This window comes from Anas platyrhynchos, chromosome 1 (genome assembly GCF_047663525.1).
Source record: "Anas platyrhynchos isolate ZD024472 breed Pekin duck chromosome 1, IASCAAS_PekinDuck_T2T, whole genome shotgun sequence".
Taxonomy (NCBI): domain Eukaryota; kingdom Metazoa; phylum Chordata; class Aves; order Anseriformes; family Anatidae; genus Anas; species Anas platyrhynchos.
Genome location: NC_092587.1, coordinates 88,925,707 through 88,951,658, shown reverse-complemented (window position 1 = coordinate 88,951,658; position 25,952 = coordinate 88,925,707). Strand labels below are relative to the sequence as shown.

General features: G+C 40.1%; 1 long non-coding RNA gene across 1 annotated transcript in view; it reads right to left on the bottom strand.

Moving 5' to 3' along the window:
• LOC110353218 (uncharacterized) overlaps positions 1 to 25,952 on the bottom strand; it is a 234,280-nt gene that overhangs the window by 81,658 nt on the left and 126,670 nt on the right. Inside the window, exon 7 of the long non-coding RNA XR_005267213.2 lies at positions 17,204 to 17,271. This is a non-coding gene — a long non-coding RNA (uncharacterized lncRNA). The remainder of the gene's footprint in view (positions 1 to 17,203; positions 17,272 to 25,952) is intronic.

Sequence of the window (25,952 nt, the reverse complement as noted above, 5' to 3'; positions counted from 1 at the left end):
CCTTTGCTAATGAGCAAGGTTTCCTGCGTGTCCTTCGGTACAGACCTACTGATCACCGGGGCCCATGAGTTGGGCACTTGTAACAGGGGCTGGCACCACAGGGCTCTGCTCTGGGTTGCTGAGCATTACCTCAAAAACAAGAAGTGGGTAAAGACAAGTTGCCAGGAAAATACTAATAGCGAAGCTGGGTCTATCCAAACATAATTACTGCCTTGCTGAAAATAATTACAAACAACGCTAACTTCCATGAGCCTGTTGGGCAAATGAGAGTTTTGCAGGAGAAACAGAGAGCCTACTTTGCCTGAGAGAAGCTGCAGGGAAATCAGAGGACATATGGATGCGCATACAAGCATGACAGTGTTTACTGAGAGATGCCTTAGCTCTAAAGGCTCAGAGAATAATAGCTGGCAATTAAACTGTGGGTGGTTGGATAACTCATCTTCAATATGGAGTGCAGAGTAACACGGAAAACTATCAACAAGCTGTGTGCCCTGGTGTCTAATAGCAAGTGGTACATCGCTGTGGACTATGATGGGCAATCAGAGCACCCACCTACACAAAGTGCTTCTTGGCTTGAACATGATAGACTTTCACGTGTCCATTTCTTTTCCTGGGTAGCTGGACATTTATCTTGCATAAAATAGCCCTTACTGGTAAAAATAATTATAATCTCCTAATAATGAGTGTAGGGTGAAACAAAAGCCTAGCATTTCACATTTTGGTCAAACTTTCCAGTTATTGTTACTGCACATTGAACATTCTTGACAGTAAGCTGAATGTAGGAGCAAAAGCACCTTCAGCTCCTCATCCTCCCACAGTAACTCCTATTTTTAGCATGAACTTCATGTGTGGCATGTACTGACCAAATCCCTGTTTTGTATTCTTACATTCCTCCCAGATTTTCGCTCACTTATATTATTATTCGTTCTGTTCTCTCCTAACCCATTTTGAACCGTTATTGTTTGCCAGTTTATAGCTGCTGTACTTCACCTTGCAATTGGCTGCCTTTCAGTTGCAGCTGATCATTTTACCTTGTTTATCAGTCTCTGAAGCACTATGGAAGAAAGGTGTTAAAAGGAATAAAAATTACTGTTTTTATTTTTGGTGAACAGAACTTTCATGGCATTTTAACTAGAATCTCACTATAAAAAAAAAAACGTGGAAAATGTAAAAGTGTAATTAAGTTCATTCAGCATTTCTCTCTACATTGAAAAGAATGGAAACATTTATCTATGAGAATGTTTGCTGCTTCTGTACATCAGGCCCAGGAGCTGATGAGCAGTTGCATCTAAGAAAGGCGCTGGCTACTAAAAAATAAGTCAGATCTTTAAAATCTGATATCCCTGATGAATTAGCTGCTGGACTTTTGCCTCAACTGTTTGAGTCCTCAGCCACACTAGCAACTCAAATGTATGCAATATAGAGCCACAAAAGAACAATGTTGAAGTCAAAACATCAGAAAAGTAAGTCAAATTCAGCACAGAAAAGCCAAGAAGGTTTGGCAAAAAAAGCTTACACTTTTCACATGTCTCTGTTGCTAAAATGTTCATCCTGTGTTCTGCTCCTACTGCTTCCTTTAGATTGCAGCAAAGACTGTTCGCAAGTGGCTTGACAGTATTGCACTAAAAAGAGGTACCTGGAGAAAACTTGGAAAGCACACGAATTAATGAATTGCTTGATAAATGCAAAACTACTGCAACGGGACAGCTGACCTCTTAACATTCGGAACAGGAATTCCCTTTGCACTGCAAACTAAGTATACTTGACGGTTTATACTCCTACCTAATTTGGATCCTATAAGGTGTTAAAAGCAAGGGCATTTTCAGAAGCAAAGCATGGTGTGCACCAGCTGTCCAGCTGACACATACCTTTGCAGCCTGTGCTGCCGAATGCTTCTTGACAGTCCCTTCTGGGGACAGGTGGCAGCTGGGTCTTACCTCCTGGAATAGGCAATTGTCTGCTTTTGTTTTCCAGCAGTGTGTTCACCAGCACTGGTGAACCTAGCAGTAGTCACAGGAGAGTATTTCAGCATTTTGAAAGCTTGTACTTTGTTAGCTAAGCCTGAGGAAGGTATGTGTAGTCAGCTGGCCTGGACTGATCACCTACCAAAATCCTTACTAATTATTACATAAGTCTGTGCTCCTTTCAGCTTGAACCTTGCACTCCGTTATGCCTCCAAACCATCAGTTGCAGGCAATCCACTTTGTAATTATCACCTCAGTGGAAGCCTACAGACTATTGTACTGAAGCTGGCTGCCTGCAGCACACAATCAGGGGGCAGTGACAACAAAGTCAGCAATGCAAATGAATACATGTATGTGGTGCTCTAACAGATGCCACCAGCTTCTTAACCTGCAGTTACGCTGCTGTGATTTTGATGCTAACTACATCTTCCTTGCCATCCTCCTTCAAATCAAAACTTCAGAATAAGCTGAAAATTTTGGTTCTGAGGCTATTTTTTTCCTTATAGGTGTCTGGTGTCTTTTGGGAACAGGAATTAGTAGCTTAGTAAACAGTGCTCTTGTGGATTTGGGAAAGAGAATATTTTACAAGCCAATAAGGAAATAACAGCAGCCCCAGTACATTTTACAGGATGTAAAAGTAGAGTTTAAAACAAGCCACATGTGAACTCATAACTTCAGGATCATTACTTTCGGAGATCTGATACCTTTCTGAACCTGTCCAAACTTTTTGGCCTGTAAAGAAGTAGAAGCTGCCTGAGGCTGCCAGCACACTCCCAGCTCAGCAGTTCTGGACACAGACACCTGAACTCAGGGTCCATGTAGACACTGATTTTTCTAGTCTGGGGTATTAGTCTCACTGTCTGTACAAATAGCAGCCTCAAACAGTGGTGATGAACAAGCCTCAAGCTTCTTCCTGCCTGGACCATATTACCTCTCATCAAATGTTCCTGAACAGAAAGGGTAGGCTTTTCTTTAAGAGCTAATTCATTCATACAAGCTCCACCATTTTAGTAGGAAAACCCACAGAGTTTTCACCTCTTGGCTGTGACAATCTTGAGCTGCCACTCTCTCTATATTGCTCTGATTTTGTAGGCAGGAAAATCTGAAATTAAAAGACAGTCATGACTGCAACAGGACTTTTATGTGGTCAGGGTGATAGCTTCTGAGACCACTGTCAGTAAGACCACTTTTTATACGTACGCTGATGCCAAGCCACCTCTTCAGCTGGACACATCTGGAACTTAATTTAGCTTTCTTCTTGAACGCCCAGAAACTGACAAAATTTGATTCTTTTGCCTGGTTTTGTAAGGAAATGGGACTTACACAAAAGTTGTATAAGTTGTATGTAAGTCTATCTGTCCAGCTTAATCACTTGCATTTCGTGATTGCAACCACATTTGAAAGAGAGGTAGATAATGAAGCTCCCACAACTTGTGTCAAACACTGTTGGGTAGAAGAGAGAGTCTAAGAGAATTCAGCAGGACTCAGCCTTTACAAATACAATTTGACTGCAGCAACCTTGCCAAAGAGAACACATACACTCATTGCTAATATGTATGGCCCCAGACTGCTCACAGCACTGCTGTCTCTTTCCAAGGGAAATATCAGAGATAATGTGGGCAGAGCTGAGGTTATTGTCAGGAATTTTACATGCGAAAGAATCCAAAGGCATAGAAACACTACTCATGAAACAGCTACTAATTATGAGGTCCTTATTAAGAGAGCATCTATATGTGGTCCAGGGTACTTTACTTCTAGCAGTCTTTCCCTTTGCCTGCCACTCTGGTTCTAATTTCAGATAATTAAGTAGAACATCATATCGTTTTGTATCAGAGAAATATACATGGAGTTGTAATTCACATAGGCCTCTGGCAAAACACCTGCAAAAAATTCCCTGATTTTTACTGCTCCTCTTGCAGGTTTTAGTACTTCTGTCTGTTTGTAGAAGAAAGAACATCAGGGCTTTGGTATTATGTAAATATTACTATCTTTTTCAAATTTACATGCATCTTTATGAATGAGACATGAAGCTCTGTCAGCAAAGAAAGTGTAGCCACACACAGGTGACGACACCGCACGACACAGTCCAGAAGGCTGCCTTGCTGTGCCTTTATCAGGCCCTTGCCTATCCTCTGGTCATTTGCAATCTTCAAGGAGCTTTCAAATATCTCAATTGAAAACCAACTTAATGCAAGTTGACATTAAAATTTGCTTCTTTCTCCCTTTTTGTCTTCATGAGAAACACACTTGGCCGATGAAAAAAAAGAATAATATTAACTCCTAGATCCTAGCTTCTTCCTTTTCTTCCTTAAATTGCACCATACTTTGAAGTCATCTCTACAAGGTGCAGGCAAGCAAAAGAACATTTCAAATGAGATAGGAAAAAAGCACCAGTGACACTTTTGTCTGTCAGGCATCTGTTAACTGCATTCATGATCCTAAAGCATCTGTTGTTATGTATACATATATATATATATAGAATCAGAGAATCCTAGAATCATTAAGGTTGGAAAAGCCATCCAAGACCATCCAGTCCAACCATCCCTCTAACACCAATGTCACCCACTAAACCATGTCCCTCAGCACCACGTCCAACCTTTCCTTAAACACCCCCAGGGACCCCTTCAATGCCACCACTTCAATATAAAATAATTGGCCTTAGTGATTTTAAAATGCTGCCAAACATTTCAAACTGTTTTTTGTTTGTTTGGGTTTGGTTTTTTGTAAAGCATTTGGAAGGCAGTGAACAACAGTGGTTTGGTACAGCAGAAAAGCCTGCATTTGGGCTTGGTCACCACATAAAAGTCACTTATTTTCTGGACAGCATTGTAGGAACCATCTCCAATCAGAACAAGATCATTTTAAATGTTGTCTATATAGTGGGGATTACGTTCCTTGTTATTTTTCTTAGAAGTGGTGCAAACAGCATCAGCTAAGAAACACTGAGAAACTGGACAATACTTTTACTATGCAGCCAACATGGTTTTGCCATCTTCTAAAATAACATCAGAAGGCAGCCATGTAAGAAGGGTATGAAAACTCTTGCAAGTATTGAGCCTCACAAATATTGCTGCTTTTTCTGCTTGAAAATCATTTGCCGAGTGGATGCTGTCTTCTTGAATTTATTCATTAATTACTGAGTCTCAGTCTGTCACTTGCTTGCACTGCTGTCTATTGCAAGTATACATTTTAGTACTTTGGACAGCCATTACAGGCATGGGATAAACTAAAAACTTCTAAAATCAGGTTTTAGGCTACACCTTTGAAATTTGCTCCCTTGAATAAATTGTTGATTTTTGTTTTATTTTCAAATGAAGTTCATATACTAAAATAGCCCTGGTAAGTGAGCCCAAAATGAACTGTTTTTTGTTTTGTTTTGTTTTGTTTTGTTTTTAATTTTGAAAAGAAAATTGCAATTTTCTTTAAATTTCAGAGACTTTTGGGAAGGTCAGTCTGACTGGTGGTACTTAAGCCTACAGGTTGTGTCTTCTGCTTTCATATCTGTGTGACTGTTTATTACTGTAGATATGCCTGAGAGGTTCCCTGTACTCTGAAGCCCTCTGAAAAACCAGAATACCCAACAGTTGTGCAAGGAGCTGACTTGTCTATCTCCAGTAATGGATATGATCGGTTGGATTCACTGGAGAAATACTAAGCTGGCCATGGAGATTCCCACTTATAATATGAAAGCATATGAAGAAACTGTAATTTATGCCCAGGGAGATTATTTATTCTCTGTATCTGGAGGTATTTAAAGCTGGACCAGATGAAGCCACAGGCAACCTAACATAACTTGAAAACAGGCCCTGCTTTGACTGGGGCTCAGACTGCATGACCTCTAGAGGTCCCTTCTAACCCAAAATTCTTGTATGGTTCTTTGATTTTGCATCTCATTTTTACACACACATACACAAACCTAAAAACTTCAGGGGAGGAGAGAGCCTCTCCGATCAAATACTTCAGGTTATCAAACTGATGTGTAATTTCCCATTTTGTAAGAGAACAGCACATTTACTTTTCTACTATGTTCATGATAATTTATGCAGAAAAATAGTTAAGATGCATGTATTTGTGTGCATGCACAAAGGAAGTGTACATCAGATCACCTTTCTATCCACAACTCACAGAAGCAGCTGTGCTCCACTGAGACAATATGTGAAGAGAAAGACATATTTTGGCTTTTAGGCAGTGCTCAGGGAGAATATTTTGGGCATTACAATTACCGGCTATGGAATTCTTTATGGGAGATCAGACCAAGTCCTAAGCTGATGTAGGTCAAAGGAATATAAAGGCCACTTCTTCAGCAGAGTTTTCTTTCAAAACAAAACAAAACAAAACTGTCCTTTTGCCTCTCTTATATCAATGATGGCCATCTCAGCTATCCACAGGGGGGAAAAAGTACTGCTTAGTAGCACTTCATGTATTTCAAAACACTTGCTAAAAACACTGGTTCTCAAACATAAGCATGCATTTACAGCAAATCATAAACTCTGTCTTCCCCCTCTTTTATAATCTAGATTTTTTTTCTTTGAAAAGTTATTAGCACTTTCCATTGTCATAATATACTTAAAATGCTTCACTATTCTTGCTTGTTGACACGTTAAAAGATACATACACAAGCCAGAACTAATGAAAAATCCACCATAAGTATAAATAGGAATACGGTTTTCAAAAACTTCTTCCATTATTTATAGAAAATAATTCTGCATGCATCTGGTCAGACGAAGACAGCGTTGGTGGTCTTGGACTCCCCATCACCTACCTCAAAGCGCAAATAATAACAAGAGAGACCGATAAGCACCTATTCACAAAGAAATGGCTCAAAACCAAAGAGAGTTGTGGCAGATGGCTTGCACATTTCAGACGAAGCACAATGTGTGATTACAATTTAGAAAGTCCTGCATGGGACTGGATGTGTGCTGATGTGTGCAAAGCGGTGAGAAGAAGGGATTCAGACAAAATCCCATTATCTCCGACTTCCCTGGTGGTGGTAGCATGTGTGTGGTATTCAGTAGAACATCAGCAATCAGTCTGGACCACAAAGCTCTGTGATGCCCTAAAGCAGTGCCTTGCAAATCCCAGGAAGAAGGAGGCTTCTTCGTGCATCCTGCTTGTCACAGGAATCAGTTATTTTTGCCATACCTATGGACGACAGTTATTTTCATTCTAGTTTATTTACTGTCTAAGTGGAAATTAGATCTTTTGTTAGACATTACTCAGAGCAACTTTCTAAACTTTTCCAGACAAACTTTCTGCCTGTCTTGATATCTGAACATTTTAGCTTCTGTTTTAGGTTATAAGCATTTCAGTACATTGTTTATAACATCAGTATTATTATTACCACAGGAGTAGTTCTTCTCAAACAGAACAAAAAAAAAGAACTTCTGTTCCAAACTAAAGAATGGGAGGTGATGAACTTGATCCCAAGTCTCTGTATCCTGTGCCTTCTATGCACTATTGTCTTATTACTTTAAGAAGCAAAATGGTTCAACAACATACACACTTACAGTTGCCTCAAACTAGAAGACCTAAAATATTTTTAATGAAGCATTAGCAGAGTTAGAAATTTCAAGCCAGCATTTCTGAAGATAACTTTTACAACTCAGATTAGACTTTCCTCATAAAAACCTAAAGAAGCTTCTTCTCTTCCCTTAGCCTCTTTTTGTTTTTTCCTTTAATCTGCTCTCCCCATATGACTCCTTGTGATCTGTGGCTCAGACCTATGTAGATCACGGGGTGCATAATACAGGAGAGCCAATATAACGGAAACATGCTAGGATTTCTCCTGTTTTGCATGCTCTACAACAGAGTATGTAAATGTTGAGCTATAGCTTTAGACTGACTTTATGTCCTTCTTCCTTCTGCCAAGTATCTCTCCTGGGAAAGCACATTATATTTCATAAAAATGGTATTTTTTGAGCATCTTACAGTATGCTGGAAGCTGGATGACATGCTCAAAGTGTGCTGACAGTCTGAATGAAGGAGAACAACATGCAGAGAAAACCAGGACAGTCGGGTTGAGAGGGTGGTCCTGAGTGACTGCACCTTTGCAAAGATTTCCTTTTTGCTTTAGAAAAGAAAGAGATCTGATTTTTAAAATCCTGATGCAGAATTCATTGACTCATTTCACAAATTAGATTCCACATTTCTGAGTGATTTGGAGCGAATTATTGTAGGCATTGCCATGTTTAGGAAACAGAATGCTTTTATACATCATACCTAGGCAACTGGCATTCACATGTAGAAGCTAGCTGAAGCAGACCTCATACACATTCTTCACGTTTATTCAAATCTGTCAACTGGCAGGAATGCCAGTTCTTGACCATATCTGAGTTTCACAGCATCATATGAGCACAAGACAATGGAGCAGAATATATTGTCCTTACTGTGATTTACAAGGACATTTTACACCATTCCAGTACTAAAGTTGTTGTTGTTTTTTTTTAAGTGATCTCTACCCAATCTAAGACCAGTCAAATGTACTGCCAACTTCCAATATTAATGAAAATTGAGGCATTCATATTTCTATGTCCTATTTTCCTACTAGATGCAAAATATTGTTTCCTTTGTTTGTTGTCTTCTTATAACTGGGACTGCTTCATTTTATGTATTGCAGCACTGAATGCAAGAAAGACATTAGCCTGGTTTGATGCGTGAGATGGTATGAAAAAAATAACTACAAAAGAAAGACAATTCCTTTTAAAGACCGTATTTGGATTCAGTGATCCAACTGTCCTTCCAGTCTGAGTTAATAATGCACACAAAAAGGTTTAGAATCATGAACAGCTCCTAAGCACATTTTTCTAACTTGTGCTCTGAATCATTCCTGGATGCCAACCAGCACTGAATTTTGCTGCTGCAAGGTGCCTCCTCTTCCTGCAGCCTGCCTGAATGTGGGAAGACAGGCTGAGGCCAGATCCTCTCTGCCCTCTTGTCTCTGCCTTTAGAGGCTGGAAACGAATTCACCCCACTTCAGCTCTTTGTGGGATGGGAGTGATTTGCCTTCAATCTACAGTCACCCATCCACTGCCAGCTCTCTGATGTGGGAAATTGAGTTTCTTAGCTCAGAGGAGGTGTTAAATGGAGTTCAGTGCTCCTCTCTGTCACAAGGACAGAAAGTACTGTGCCTTTGGGAGGAGGCACTGGGTACACTAATAAGCATTTCAACCAAGTTCAGGGAAAAGGGCGAGAAGGCAACTTGCAAAGGGAAGAGCAAGGGGCAGGTGGAATATTAAACTATACAACAGAAGTGGCAAGCATACTTTATAAATCATAATCTGAATTGGAAATCAATGAAGTGTGTATCACCTCAGCTAGGTCACCTGTATATTTAAAAGAAGGGCCAAACTCATTTTCTGTGAAGGCCTTGTGTTGAAGCAGTGGTGCTTCTATATAGAATTCCTATGACTATCTGGAAAATTTATTGCATATTTCTTAGGTAAAAAAAAAAAAGAGGGGTGGGGGAATGGATACAATAAATTGCCCACCAAGCTGTGTGCACAAAGAAAATATGAAGACTGTTTGAACAGCTGGAATTCAAAACGTACTATATTCCAAGTTATTTATTTTAATAAATGAGCAGCTATAATTAAGTTTAAAATGATCATACAAGCAGGAAGAGAAACAATCCTGTTATTATGGCTTCCAAGAACTTGTACCCTGTGATGGTGTTGGTAGAGGGCCTGTATTACTGGTGGTAACTTTAGCTAGAAATAAAGGCATTTTTAACCACAACCACTTGAAGCACATGAACCGCTGTCCCAGCTAGTGGGGATTAAGTGAGTGGAGGGCTAAGGCTGACACATTTTTGCTTTTATATTTACTGCCTTAATACATTTTTGAAGTACAGCTTCTTCAGTAACAAGAAAAATGACAGTCTCTGTAGTAGCCACAAAAGTGGTTGGGAATCAACCTCATGTAAACACCCACTTGTGTGTATGTGCACATTTTCTTTTCTGTTTGCCGTTGTATTTGTTTATGTGTAGACAGTACCTTAAACCTACAGGAGAAAATATACTCTTCAGTCTCTCAGTTATGACAATTGGCTCTGTTATGAACAGTATCCATGTTTTCACTCCCTACCCTAAAAGAGAAAAAACAGGTCACAGGGTAGTGAAACTACTTTTAAAACTTCATGATACCTTTCTAACAGCAGCTGGGAGCCCTAACCCTGCGAGAAGCAGGGAGACGTGTAGATTGCTGTGCCTGCACAGAGCCCCATGGAGGAGGAGGGCAGAAATTCCTTAGGCAGAATCAAGCATAGGGAAAAGAAAAAAGGAAAAAATCTCAGCATCTGCAAGATTTTGGTAGGAGGAATACAGGCATTCACCAGGATTGCTCGAAGTACTTTCGTCAATAAACGTATTTGATCCAATGTAAAGTTGTCTGAGTTCTGGTTCCACTTTGCCAGTGCTGTTGGTATGTGGCAAATACAGGGAAGCTCCCCACTTTTTGAAGAAATCCTCCAGAGGTAATAAACACTTTCATGTGGATCTCATCCAAGAACCGCTGAAGTTAGTGAGGGCAGGATTTCAACATTGAAGTCATTTTTAAAGGCCAGTGAAGTAAAAAGAAAGACTGCCATTGATTTTTATGGGCTTTGAATGCACTTGTTTTTCACCCTTGGGACTTTGAAGATCAGAGTTTCGTAAGTCTGATTTGAGCAACGAGATGTTGTCCTTTTAGTAGGTATTTTCCCACACCCAAAACCACTAAAAACCTTCCTACATTTCAGGAAGATTAGCCATGGCTGTTCATGATAGGTCCAGGGCTGTGGAGAAGTTCCAACCAGAAAAAATACATCCAGGAGAGAAAGCTATACATTTTGCAATCGCATTTCATCATTTATGCCGCAACGTGCATTTTTTTTCTAAATAACATTTAATTGGTTTCTTCTGAGGAACTCCCTTTCAAGCCACATTTTCCTAAATAAGTCCAGAAGTTTCTACATCTCACATGAATGACATATCCTGCATCTAGTCTGACTCCAAATAACTCCATTCGAAAACATGTTTGGTCATTTCATTGTGCAAGTAAAATGAAGATAATCAGACTGGAGAAAAAAACATACTATTGTTTCCCGGTGCTTTTGTGATTTTTTTTTAAAAAACAAAACTTTGTAAATGAAGGGAAAAAAAACACATTTTGGGGAAGAGATGAAGGACACACACTTAACAAGGGCTCAGGAAAGCAGTAAGTATTCTGGAAATCTCCATCTTTCCTATCCCTTCCTCACATACAGAGTAACCTCTTCAAATGGGACAGCACAAATATATCAAAGGTAGCCAGGAAAATATATGCTCAAGGATAGGTAGGGAATGTAGACCAAAATGAAGCAATTTAAGCAACTGCTGTAATGAACCTGCCTCATTACAGCATATAGTACCTGTACAAGCAAGTTTTCAGAACCTGGTGGTAATGCAAAAAAGTTTTCCTGACATGAATTTGGATGGAATAATTTCAAATAAATCTGGGCAGTATTATTTTTCATTAAGTAGTAGATGTTGTAGAAGAAATAGAGCTCTGGAAGCAGCAGAAGAGTCCAAACAACTGTGTGAGGATCAAATGAAACAATTCGGAAGGTTATTACGCAAGGTCTCTTCATATGAAATATTTGACTAAGGAGAGCTACAGCGGTCTGCTTTGACATTTCTACTTCTGATTTTAAAATGTCATTTTTCCAACAGGAAGACCTAGCTTATAAGACAGGAAGGACAAAGCCTGTTAAACAACAACAACAAACTAATCCAAATGTTTTACCTCGGAATACATGAAACATTTGGAGTGAATCTAAAGACACCTATCTGTTGTTTCCATTTTCCCAAGCCCTCCAAACTCAACCAAAATAATTTTTCACCAACTTTTTTCCATTCAGGCACAGAGCTAAAAATCCATTATTCTCCCAAGAGAAGCAGTCAAACCTTACATGACTTATGTGAATTATCTTAAGCAGGTAGAGCTAAAATCTTTACAACTTATCAGGCCAACAGAAACATTCCACAACACTAAATCTTATAGTAAAAATCATCATCTCAATTTCCCACCAGTTGACTTCACAGAGGGTTATGGTTATAGTCTCACTGGCCCAAATCGACAGACAAGAAATCTGAAGTGAGCAGTGGGAGGACAGGAACTGTAGCAACATCCCTGCTATCTCCCAGTAAGTTAGTGGCAGAGCTAGAAAAAGAACTTGTATCTTTTCAGTCACAGTCCAGTGCTCTGTCCTTCGGGTCATAACGCTGTCAGCCATGTCATTACAGAGATTAAGAGCACCACCACAGGACTCTGAGGTATCTTGCTGAACTGTTCTGTACATCAATTACACAAAAAGACCAGAGAGCAGTTAACTACAGAAGTACAACATATGATATATACGATTTTGAGAAATGCTGAAATTAATACAATGACTAAACCTCTCTGATTTTCAGTCACTTAGACCCCAGGGAATGGAGGAAAAAAAAGCCAGTGAATTCTATGCACCTAAAATAGCAGGCCAAAACATGGCCTTCCTAGGTTCTCCCTGCAATCACCTGTGATCCATGCAGTCAGAACAGCTCTTCCAAGGGGAATTAGGATCACTGGTGGTCCAGATCAGTCCGAATACTCACAAGAAGAATTGGTAAAACCAAGGAAGCAGCTAGTTAACTCAGATGATCAAAGATAAGTGGTGAGGATAACACCTGAAAACTTTTACCCAACACCAGTTACCAACTTTTTGTTTGTTTGTTTGTTTGTTTTTACTCTTTAATGTTTATGATGTTTACTGACCTCACAGAGGTCAATGCTACAACTACTAAGTGATGTGCAAATGAACAAGTTCCCAACCCAGTGCAGAGAGAAAATATTGACCTTTTAAAGTGTACTTGTTTCCCCTCTGGTACTCACTGTGTGTATGTATCTATCATGATACAGTCCAGATGCACTTTGAAATCACCAGCTTGCTAATTCAGAGCTTTCTCAGCTTTTGTCCTCAACTGGGACAGGTAGGTCTCCGCTGGTTTTGAGGTCTCTGACACACACCCCAGGAGTCTCTGAAGGGCACATTTTTGCCCCTGTAAGCTAGGACAGAAGGCTGTGATGTGATCTCACAAAAGGAAAAGCTCATACACATTCTGATGGAAATGTACCTCAACCAGTACCTAGTAAACTAAAACAACAACCTACAGAAACAGGAAACTAAGGAAGTTCTATGCGTATACTGTCCATTTAACAGTCATTGTTAGGAGGAGACACGCGTGCATCAGCATGAAGAATTTGTACAGCTTGTTGGCAACATGTGGTCAGCACAAAAGCTTGATGGATCCTTGGCAGAAATGAAGTTGGCAGGGCTCTGATACAACGAGCAGAAATCAAACACTGAAATCTGGATATTGAAATATTTGATCAATGACCAGGAAGATCTGCTTGCCACTTAGGTAACAAATGACTCATCATATGACAATCTCAGCTATTTACTTTCTGATTTTGTGATGATTATACATGCAGCAAATTATTATTTGCTGTTCAGTTCCCTCCCTCAGAATACACACAGCAGCAAAAGAACCTAGTGTTACAGGCCAGCAGATGGCACTTAAAATGCTAAACTCAATTGCAATTTGCAGCAATTGAAGTCTGTAAATATAAATCGGTTCTCACCAGCTGAAAGATCTAGTCTCTAAGTTCTTAAAGAGACTATTCATTCAAGTTCCTTGGTTTACTTCTTTCTAATAAAAAGAGCTTTCTCTTTATGGAACTGTGGTAATCCCATCCACTCCTTTTGATTCACCTGTCTTGGTGTGACTCCACAAGTGAGCTGCAGCTCATTTTCTCCAGGGAAGAGAGGCGAGAACTTGGTGCAATTGCTATACGAAGGCATAAACTGTCTTTGGACATTGCAGATACTATAATTTGACATGGGTTCAGAAAGAATTAGAAGTTCACAGAAGAGATATCCACTGAGGCTTCCTAAATTCAGCACAGTCTAGCTGAGAACTGGGCTTGGAAACTGATCTGACCATGACGAAAGCTTGTTTGTTTGGTGGACTGTTTCTTCAGCCAGGTCAGCCCCTCGATCTGGTTCATGGTGGTGGAGCTCCACAGACATGTGCTGGAGGCACGCAGAGGCTGGTGTGCATGAGACGAGCCAACAGCTTGGAGGAAGGACGGGACAACTGCTCACACCAGTGCCGCAGCCAAAGCAAAGACAGTGGAACCACAGCTGGGGCTGCTAGTGATTAACACCACTTCTCCTGTGACTTCCAGCCCACACTTTGATCCTTTCCACAGCTCCCAAGGGGACCATGACCTTTGCTTGGAAAAACACTGTTGCGGCACAATGAAGCTGAGAGGGGAAGTCCACTGACCCTATGCAGCTGTAAATCTGAGCTAAATAGTAAGTTATCCTGGATTTATGGCTGCTTGCTGTTCCTGGTGAACAGAGGCGAATGTGACCCATTAACACCAGATGTATATTTCCTTAAATTAGCCTGCTGGAGTAAAATCCAAATGTAAGTGAAACCAAAAGCAAGGCCTAGGGCTTTAAAAGACTGTGAAAGAGAAGAAGCATATATCATACAAACTCTACTGCAATAAGCCATTTTTTCTTAGGCAGAAACAAGCAAAAAGATTAATAATTTGGCCAGCCAATGCTAGAAATCAAGATGATAATTTTTGCTAACACTTGCTGACACTACATTTACTGATTTTAATTTTTGTTTTGTTTTACTTAATGGCCACAATAATTTCTCCCAAGTGTTTTTCCTGAAGTAAAATAGGGCATAGTCCTTATGGATCACTAATAACCACTAAGTGCAGCCATTACTGTGTAAGCCACCTGAAGCTCCTTGTAGTTTTTTTTGTTTTTTTTTGCTATACAATACAAAACACAATAAAAAAGATACCATTTATCCCCCCTCCAAATTAGAACAGACTGAAAATGATACTAAAATATTTCACAGAAAATGCAGCTTTCCAGTTCAGGCTGGAAAAAACAACACTGTCTGATGTGGAGAACATGTCAAATCATAAAAAATAACGTAAAATAACATAGAACAGAATAAAATAAAATAATTTTAAATCATAGTATAAATACATCAGCAGATAATTAACATGTCTTGGCTGGAAGATGGGTTGAAGTATAATGTGTCACGTCTGGCTGGCTAGGTTAGTAGCACATCAACCTAACGAAAACTAACCAATCTTCTGAAAGCCCTCTCTGCTGATAAGTGCTCCTTAGAGCATCACTGTCTCTTCCTCCAGTGTCTCGGATGTTAGATCATATAGGATTTGGAGGGTCTGAGCCATTTACCAGTGGCTTTCTGAAGACATATTTGCCATTTCTGCTGCCCAACCAGAAAGCAATCTGATACTAGCCTGTTCAATAAATGCACATATTTGGAAAAGGAAATCTTGGCAAGTGGGAAAATATTATGATGCATTCCACTGTTTCATGTTAAGGGGACAGTACCAAATTAAATTAAGCCTTTTGGGGAAAAGTGTATTGGAGGACAAATGAAGCCCAAACCTAGAGAAATATTCTCAGGAAACTAAATATAATTACATTCCTTTCTTTGGAATATGCTTTCTACTCGTTTTGTCAGAATGTTCTGAATCTGGCATACCACAAAGCCCCAGCCTTCATAAAGACTTTCAGACAGACAACATTGCCTAAAGGACCGTACCCTGTGTGGACTGGGATGTGTTCCTTTCTATTTCAACAGAAGAAAACATGTTTGTTTTTTTTCTATTGTTCTATGTTCTAACTCATTACTGCTGCAAACGCTGAATGTTGCACCAGTGTCTATTTTGAGGTCCAGCTGGATTTACAGCTGATTGCACATCTTGGATTATTGCCTTTTTTTGCCTAGTAAAGATAAAACAATTCCCTAGGATTTGGGGGAAAACCCATGGTACAAATTAAGGGACCACATTTGGCTGACTGAATAGAGTGTCTGGGAGGGACCAGCCTGACCTGATATTCCCTTAAAGACACAAATAGCTCTACCAAGAACAGGTGAGAAAGAAAGCATACGGATGTCATACTATATTTTATACTACCCAAGAACCGTCTCATGAGATGGCCAAAGTGTCTCATTCATATGGATAATTCATTCTATATGAATCACCTGCACTAAAGATAACAAGAGGGACCAAGAACCTGTGTCATGAATTGCTCCTGAATCCTAGCCAAGAGCAAGAACCAAGAAATGGGGCAATTCAGCATTTGTGGAAGGTTCTGGACTGATAGCCCAGAGGACTGGGCTTTCGTTAACCTTTCATTAGCCACAGTGTGGATGGAGTACAGACCATGACAGTAGTCCGTTCCAGGTTCACCCATTTTTGTTGCTAGCACGCTTCACTCCTCAGAAGGAAAGACTAGCTGCAAGCTGCTAGACAAAGAACTTTCAGCTGGAGCCTGTTCACCTTTGTGAATTACTGGTTATTTTCTGCTCAGATGCAAACTCCTTCTGGAGAGAGAAGAAAGGGAATCTGTTCTTCATGTTTCAGCAACAGGAAAAGAGGATGCATCCACAGTGGGGGAACTAATTAGGAAAATCAAATGCACGAAGGGTTTCAGAAAGCTTTGTTTGTGCCATCTCTCCAATGTACAGTAGTAGTGTGTTAAAAAACAAATAAAATTACAGTGCATCTAAAAGGTTGATTTACAAGTATTTTTGTCTCTTGCAACTGTGAGTTTTCCCTGCTGGAGAGAGGAGGTATGTGATTTTCTACCACCGCAATGGGAGTTGTTGCCACAGTGTTAATTGCCATGGTTTAAACTGGGTTACAAAAATATTGGACTGGGATGGCAAAGCCAAAAGATCATTGAAGACATGTTTCTTTACCCATGAAGAGAGCTGCATGTTTGAGAGCACTCCTCACTTTACCACCTTCTCAACGTTCCAGTGTTTTATATTATTCTTATTACTGGAGTCAGGATGAGGTTAAAGTTTATTAAATTTGCTACCACTATTTTTTACGATTAGAAAAGAATTGATTAAGAAAAGCAGACTCTGCAGTGCTTCCTGGACTTTTCTACAACTCCTATAGCTAGTGTGTCCTGCTTATGACTGCTTACCATTCACTTATTTCCTATTATTTCTCCTGTGATGTTATTACCTCCCTAATTAACCCTCCACAGAAATATTGGATTTGCTTCACCATTATTCTATTGTTATTAAGAGACTTTTTGACATTTCATGTTATAAGACAGTATTATAACTTAGTTAAAATTTTACAAGTTCAGATGAAATTTTCCATACCTGGTGTTTGCTCCAGGCTGTTGTTTGTCATGCGTTTTTAAATTTCAAGTGTCATGGTTCAGTTGTTTCTGAAAAAAAAAGTTAGGGAAAAATAAATTTTGCCCACATACTAAAAAATGAGACCATTTCTTGTATGCAATTTGTTTCATGCAAGGAGGAAAAAAAAAAAAAAAGCATACATACGAAATTTGGCAGGGGAAGGGGCACCTCTGACAGGCATGTTTTTTGCTGTCTCCATTCCATGAAAGTTTTTGGGTTTTGTTTTTTTAAGCATGCATTTCACACATACTTAGTAACACTCTATTCAATTTCCTAGTAGCTATGATTTCTGGGGGTTCTGGCCCCAGGGAGCATAGTCAGGCTGTTCTCAGCTCCTAATGATTACCAACCAACTATGCTGTCCTGCCACGGCAGGCCAGGCTTACCAGGGTGAGGACGGGCAACTCAAAAGTATTCTATACTATGTATAGAAACTGAAAACACGGAGCTTCTTTCTCTCTCAGTTAAAAACATGACAACCAACAGCATGGAAGAAGAAACCCGCTAAAGCAAATCCAGAAGGGATACATGCTGGACAGTAAGGGAAAGAAAGGAATAATTGAGAGCAGTGAATCTAATGCCAGAATGAAACCAGTACTGGGTGCCTGTGAGAGACTGGACAGACATAGAGCCAACTGGCTACAGGGAGGGTCAGTGGGATCAGTTAAGAAAGAAAAGGGATGCAGCCTTCATGTTTATGTCATGGACTTACTGTTAAACTCAAAACTAGAGAATGTCACGTATGAAAATTGATGTCCAATATTTGTATCACTCACTCCAGTGCAACAACTTTGCTGATTTCAGCTGGAGTTACTCACACTCTTTGGTAGTGTTATGAAGAGTAAAATTAGATCCTTCAGTTGCACTGGAAAACTTCCTGCTTTCCAAATGCACTGGTAAGAGTGATGGCTTTGCATGTGACCACTACGCATTTGCTTGGTTCTGGAAAGCATCTAGTGTTCTACAAACCTACAACTGTTCTCAAATATCGTGCATATGCAACAAACAATGGGCTTTTTGCAAGAACAGTCTAGCAGGGCAGGAACACATGACCCTGCAGAAACTTTAAATCATGTTCCAAGTGAATCATGATCTGTTTGGTTTGCTACATTTTTCTTTACACTGAATATGCCCCTCATAGCAGATGAAGAAAAGGAGCAAACTGGTTGCTTATTTTATGGGTTGAGCAGTACAGCAATGTTTGATTTAGAAATGTCATGAAAACACTGACTTAGAAACTTTGTTTCATTGTGGATGGCATTAGTCTATTTAATCTTTGATGAGTGTTTGTATTTGCAGTTACATGAATAGTGTATGTATACCTAAGGAAAACAAACAAAACTGCCACATCTGGCCATATTCTTGAGAGTATATATAAAGCACTTGATGCAAAGCAAAGTTCACTTGGGGGTGGAGCACGAGCTGAGGGGCTCAAGGCCTCTGAGCCCTGACTCACAAGGGCCTCACTTTCTGCTCCCTAAACATGGCTGGCTATCAAGCAAGTCTTGTCCAAGACACTGGAAGTTGAATTAATTGTTGAGCTTAAACGGGCTCTATCAGCCAGTTATCTGTTAACACTGCTTTCCTCACTTGACCACCTGCAGGGGAAAATGTTGACTTCCCACAAAAGGGAGATGATAAGGCCTAGGACTTGCATCCCTCTTCAAGATTTTTAGAAGGAAAGAAAAAAAGTGTTAAGACAATACCAAAAAATCTGCAAACATATGCTTGGCCAACTTCTGATCTCAGCTGAACAGAGGAACTGCTAAAAGAAAGCGAATTGGAAGCAGGAAAGGAAGAGAACAGATGGCAGAAGCAGATGAAACAGAGAACAAATGTGGAGAGTATGATTAACTTCTTTCAGGCAGGACAGACCCACTTATCCTTTACAGAACTGCCAGTAACACAACACACACGTTTTTCCATGTATACAACGTTCTGAGTTGGTACGGAGACATTATGTGATTATGAACGGGAGGGCAAGAGGGGATGAGACAGTCTCTCTGGCCCTGGTTCAGAAAGGGATGTGCTTTGTCTTCTGTGAGCTTAAGAACATGCTGTAACATTTTCCTGAACTGGAGGAGTTTCTATCAAGAGATGCTTCATACTCCAAAAATGTTCAGAAATATTTAGTTAGTAGTCATGAGTACTTTGCACTAGCAACCATATGATATTTTGAAACTTTCTCTGAGTGTTGGTTTATCACTTTCTAATATCAGAACCAAGATTTGTTTATGCTGTTAGAATTCTGTTGAATGGATTTAAACTGGAAAAGCACAGCACAGTAAATATTAGAACTTTTCATTAAAGAAAATATCCAGAAACAACACTACTAGGACCACAAAATCAAGCACTCAGACTTGAGGGAACATCTGAATCAAGTGGTGCTTGATCAACATGAACACAGCCCTGCCACATGCAGGCATTCTGGGGCATCCTTTAATCATAGAGCATCTTTAGATTTCCATGGAAGCACAGACTCAAAAAAATCATAAAATCATTTAGGTTGGAAAAGACCTCTAAGATCATCAAGTCCAACCAGTTCCTGACAGTCAGTTGGAAGGAGACAAGGGTTCTATGTGGAAGAAAGAATCCTCCCATGGCAATTACTTTCTTTTTGCTTCTTTCAAGAACAGCAGTTTTCAATCTGTCTCTGAAAGGCTTCCGCAAAACAGTTTTCTTCTCACACTTTTGCAGGACTACAAGAATGACTGTCTTCTGAATATAAGAAAATGTACTTACATTGCATGAAAATTATAGCTTATTATTATCACTTGAACTACTGTTTCTATTGCTGCTGCTAAGGTGTACAGAAATGCATTGATCAAAAGCCACACGTGTCTGGAGGTAGACAATCCTCTTAAGGCCTCTATCCTTGAAGTCCAGTCCTTGCTGAAAGAGAGGCAGACAGCAGCCCTCTTTCCAACAGAATTCCTGTCATCTGCATAGGCCCTCCTTTTCCTTTTCCTTCTTTTCTTTCTTTCTCTTTTTTCTTTTTATTTCTTTTTCTTTTATCTTACTTTCTTTTTTCTTTTTCCTTTTTTTTCTTTTTCTTTTTCTTCTTTCTCTTTTTCTCTCTTTCCTTTTCATTTTCCTTTTCTTCTCACTTTCTCTTTCTCTTTTTCTATTTTTTCCTTTTCATTTTCCTTTCCCCTTCTCTTCTTTTTTTTTTCTTTTCCTTTTCCTTTAAGCTGCTTTTCTTTTTTCTTTTTAAGTTGTTATAGTACAACCACCATTTTTCATGTGACTTTCATGTGAAAAAGTTGCCAAATAATGTAATGTTGACAACTTAATAATTTTACATCAGCTAACCAAAGTATTTATGGGGAGGACACATGACTTGGTGCTAGTACACACAAATTCCAGACTATGGCTACAAGTCTGTATTTTCCTGCACTAGCTGCTTGTATCCAGTCATTAATGGCTTCTCTGTGAAATCATGAAAATAAATTTCTGATTGTTTTCTCTTTGTCATCTAGCTTTATCACAAAGCAATAGTAACACCAAGCTTTTGCATAGTGCTTTAGTCAGCAAGCCTCGTGGTCCTTTGGTAAGAGATCTGTGTCATTCACTCTGAGACACAGAGGTACTTGAGGAATGAGGCAGTTGAACAATGAAGACAGCAATTCAGTGTTTTGCCTGATCATAAAGTTACACGGCATGGGTTGAGTTCAGTGGCTGATCTCACAGAGGCCGGGTTAAGTTGGGAGTCATACCAACAGCAGACAAGTCTAACAAAGTAAATGTGACCAGAAGTCACTCTGCATTCAAGGGGCTCTCACAAAGAGAGCCTTTCTTCTTCAAACCTGGAACATGAAAAAGGAATCCTACCTGTAGAGGGAGGGGAGCAAAGCTTTGGACTTCTGTTGAATCAACTCCGCGTTTATTATGTTTATGTATTGTTTATTACGCCTTGACCTCAACCAGTACCACCCAATTCTTGAGCCATCTCTGCTGTTTCCATGTCGTGGGATAGATTCTAGAACTTGTTTGATTGTGACACCACAATGCGGTGGTGTCAGCTGTCACACTGAAAAGACTTTGTGGGCGTGTATTACCTAGCTGTTAGAGTACAGCTTCTCAAAACTGTCATACTTTCTCTTTCAAGACTGAAAGAAATAAAAGACCAACCTTTGGGCTGCAGAACCTGGAAGTTCAGCGTAGCATCTTATGGAGAATAAAATTTGGAAAGTTCAAGAATTCACAGTTTCAACCTAAAACATTAAGTCAATGAGCATCAGGGAGCCTGTTACTGGAGAGAATGCTGTAAAACCATTAACCTGAAATATTTTTGGAGAACTTTCTGTTCAGCACAGTGTCTGCACGAATCTATATTTTGTCTTGAAGGAATGAGTGGAATTATTTGCTTTGTCTGCCTCTCAAGCCTTTTTTGGCCCACTAGAAGAGAGTGCTTGTTGTTGTTTTTTTTTATATTCTGATCAATAAATGCACAAGCTCCCCATTTCCTTTGCTGTCCATTCATGACCCTCCTTAGCACAGACAAAGGTCATCTCTGGGCACCTGGAAATTAACTATATTAATGGGAAAATGCATTCTGCTTTCTTACATGTTTTCTGAAAACCGTTTTTAGAACACTGACATTGTTAGTCAACTAAGCACTGCATTTTATGAGGAAGACTGTTGGGATCATTTCCAGTACTGTTAAGAGCCATGTTTTCATGGATTTAGTGAGAAAGAAACATCAAAGCATTGGCTAGATTGTTTCATTTTTATTGGAGTTTTGGGGAAAAGTTAAAACCATAGTGCTAGACTTACTGCAGCGCCCAATATCCCTGGATACATCTGATGCAGAAAGGGAAGCAGTGAATGGAAGCACATCAAGCTAACACTTAGAGTGTCCAGAAACTAGAGCCACTTCAGTGCTAAGCCCAGCAAGGATTAGTGATCTTTTTCTCGACTGGGAATGGTATCCAGGAGGCTTTCTACATGTCAGGAGCCATGAGAATTCAGGAACTTTGTATCTATGCTCAATGTATCAGCACCTTCTCTTACTGACTGCCTGAGAGAGGCCTGAAGGTGATGGGGTGGCACTGAAGTGGGAAGAGGAACAGCAAGAGGTTCATCAGCAGGACCCTTCTGTGCCTTTTATGAAACAGCTTAAGAGAAGTTAGTGGCTAAATCCTTCAGTAATAGCATAGATCTAAGACTGACCAGGAACAGAGGCCAGAAGTAACCTTAAGTTGCAACCATTTTAACTAGTTATCTAGTTAGAAAGAAAGTTGATACCACAGGGCTGGAGAGAACTTGACAGGTTTCAGTCCCTGAGACTTGAAGAAAAAATGTAACCAGAAGAGGCTTATCAAGGAGAAACTGTTCCAAGACAACTAGGAAAATAAGGCAGAAATAATACCTTTTTTTTTTTTTTTCTTAAAGATGGAAGTATGTAAATATTACATTACTATATTTTCACTATTTGCTATCTATTACCCCAGTGAGTAAGTTTTTCAAAATATCTAAAGGGCTGATAGATTTTTACTGTTGCCTGTGGGTAATACCTTCCATCTTTCCACATCGATCATGTAATTGTTGTAAACCTGCTGAGGAGTAAAGGCCCAATGCAGAAATCCTCCTGATGCTTGGCATTTCACTTGTGTCTGGACAAAGCAAGTAGGTCGTAGGCCTGGAACACTACAAAATTAGAGGAATGTTGTATGACCCCTTTATCTTCTGCAGTGGTGTTAACAAGCCAAGGTTTAGCAGATTTGCTGCTGCCATCAACAGCATTTATGCAGGTCTTTCTATGCCTCAGTTTCTCCCTGGACAGCTGCCCACCTAACTCTCAAGCTGTGCCCGCTCAGGCAGCGGGCAGCCTTCTCAAGTCCTGCAGGAAGCCAGGTCCAGCACCCCTGTGGGCCTCAGCCATCACCACCGTATGGCGCTCGCATACCCACAGCTCCCAAACCCCAACCCCATCACCTGCACAGTCCACAGTGCTGACTCCCACCATGAAGCCATGCCCTTCAGAACAAAATTAATTTACTGAGTAAAGGGTCTAACTAGCAAATTTTTCACCACGTCTTCTTACAATGCTTCTTTGACTGCCCTGCTGCAATTATGTGTACCAGAGCCAGACACTCCCCCGGGCAGGAGACCAGAGTAACTCCACCAATTTTACTGCAGCTCCTCCAGATTAACATGAAAGCAGCAGACAGGAGAATGTTGCTCATCACTGTAACTACACAACTTATAGTTTACAACAGTAAAGAAAGGCATATTTTCTTTTTTTTTTTTTTTCTTTGCAGAAAGCAGAAATAATGTCAATGTGAATTAAACATTTTTCTGGCCTCATTTGCCATTTTTGCTATGATTTAATTCCAGTTTGATTTCTTGAAGTCTTGCAAACATTATTCTATGCATAGTTTTACTCATCTATACACATCTTTTCTGCATAACCCATTGGACATAAAGGCAACAGGTGAAACACAGGAAAGGGATATCAGTTGCTAATACAAATGGATAGCGTCCTTTCACTGTATTACCTTTCTTTTCTGTCACATAGATGTGCAAGCTCTGTCAACCTTGATTCCCTCATATCCCCTTTCTGAAGTAAAATCACACTCAGTTTGGCTCGTACACAGGGCACGGACAGATGAGGTATGTGCAGTGGCTGCCTTTCTGGGTTATACTACTGACTAGAAGGGGTAATGAAATACCAGCTCTAACACCAAATCAATAAATAACAAATGAAGGCATCAACTGTAAAACACTGACAATGAGTTCTGAGAATAAAGTCTTAACTGCAATGTTTAAGAGTATTACAGATATGAAAAACCCTAAAATGTTCCAACAGTAGTTGAACAAACAGCCCAGTGGTATACACTGGGTATTTAAGAAGAACTGACCTAGCTTTTCTTGCCTTTTTGTTTCCCAAGAAAGTACTAGCAATGAAACTAGACTTTCAGCTCACAAAGAAGGTAACATTGGATCTCCTTCTAAAAGTAATTCTCACAGGGATTCTGGTCCTAGCAATGCCTCAGTGCTGGGGCAATCCTATCACACAAAGTATCACCTTTTGGTCATTCAAGACTTGGATAACCAGTAAGAAAATAAGAAAGCATTCCAGCTGGACCAAGACTGCTAATATCAGACACATCAGTCATTAGGGTGAATACCTGTGACTCCAGAGGCTATCATAAGAGTATTTTTTTCTTTAATTGGTAAGAATAATCCTCTCTCCAAAAGAAGACTTGTAGCCAATACATTTGTAGGGGAGTTTTGCAGGCTTCTCATATGATACAATCCTTGTCACTGATTTTTATGTCAAGGAGAGATGGAAGCAGGGAGAGGAACTCAGACAGGGGAGGAGCTGTAACATGCCCTAGCAGGTGCTGCCTTTCCCCAGTTGATGAAACATAAATGCCGTGAATCACAGTACCATCGTGAAGAGATATGCTGAAGTTTTTTGGACAAAGCAAGCATTAGAAATATGTTGCATTTGTGATCTTTTTATACCATTTTGCCCTTCTACCAATGTTGTAATAATTTAGCTTAAATAACTATTCTTTTTCCATAATGTTTGACATCTGAAAAGAATCATATTCTCCTCTCAAAATTAATCACACTAAGCCAAACTAGCCCTACTCTTTTAAACTTCCCTCCTAAGACAGGTTCCTCACTTCCCATTTGATTTATCAGCCCTCTTCCACACATCTTTCAATATGAATTCATCTTCCTGGAGTGCAGATGGCTTCAGCTCTTCCCTACTTACTCGTGTGGGCTTCCCCTACTGTCAGTGGTGGCAGTGAGGAGCTGGGGTCAATTTATCCTTTCCAAAGGGACAGGAAATAACTGGCATAAAAGATCGGAGGCCTCTGCCTCCCTGAACTGATGACAGAGAGGACCTAGAGAAGCATTTCACACTACACACGTCTGTCTGTCCTGCAGATGGCAACAGTGAGGTGATAGGACTTCCCTGTCACAGGATCTGCTCTACAGGGGAATGTTGTTGCTGCCATGATTTTTAGGCTTCCAGTTTTCAGGACAAGAATTTGCAGCCCCGAGTCACTTTTTAACCCAGTGAATGGTGAAAGTTAGGCATGCAGGAATACAAGTAGAAAAGACAGAGTGCCGAGCAAGAGCTGTCTAAGCCAGATAAACAGAAATGATCAAAAGAGAGGATCAGCTACAGTCCAGCCACTTACAAAATGATGTGAGAACAGCAGAAAGCTCATGATTTTAGCTACGTGATCAATCCCTTTTGGCAACCGGAGTTGCTACTATTGTTTTCTTCAGGAAGACAAGATGCTGAACAAAGGCAAGAGCCGGCTTTGTCTCCTGTATCAGCACAAGGAGCGGAACACTGGCACAGAAAGAAGTCCCACCGCTCCAGGAGGTTTAAGCCCTTCTATCCCAAGGCTGCACTCTCACCCCCAAGGATCTAACTGCAATGTGGCAACCGCAATGCTGAATAAAGCCATGCAATCCTGGCAAGGTAAGAAAGTGAGCAAATAGAGAGGACCTGAGTTTTATTTGAATTTTTTTGCTTATTTGTTTTTGTCTTGCTCCTGAACACAGGCACCCAGATTCCTGGTGTGTTTCAGACTAGGGACCTCAGTGGTTTCCTGGACTTCAGCCCTCCGCTCCTCACTCAGCAAAGGTCTGAGGGATGCACTCAGGCTTCCCTGGATTGTTGGGATTGCAACTTCATTCCTAAATATCTAATAAGGCTGCCAGATTTTTAGAGGCAATG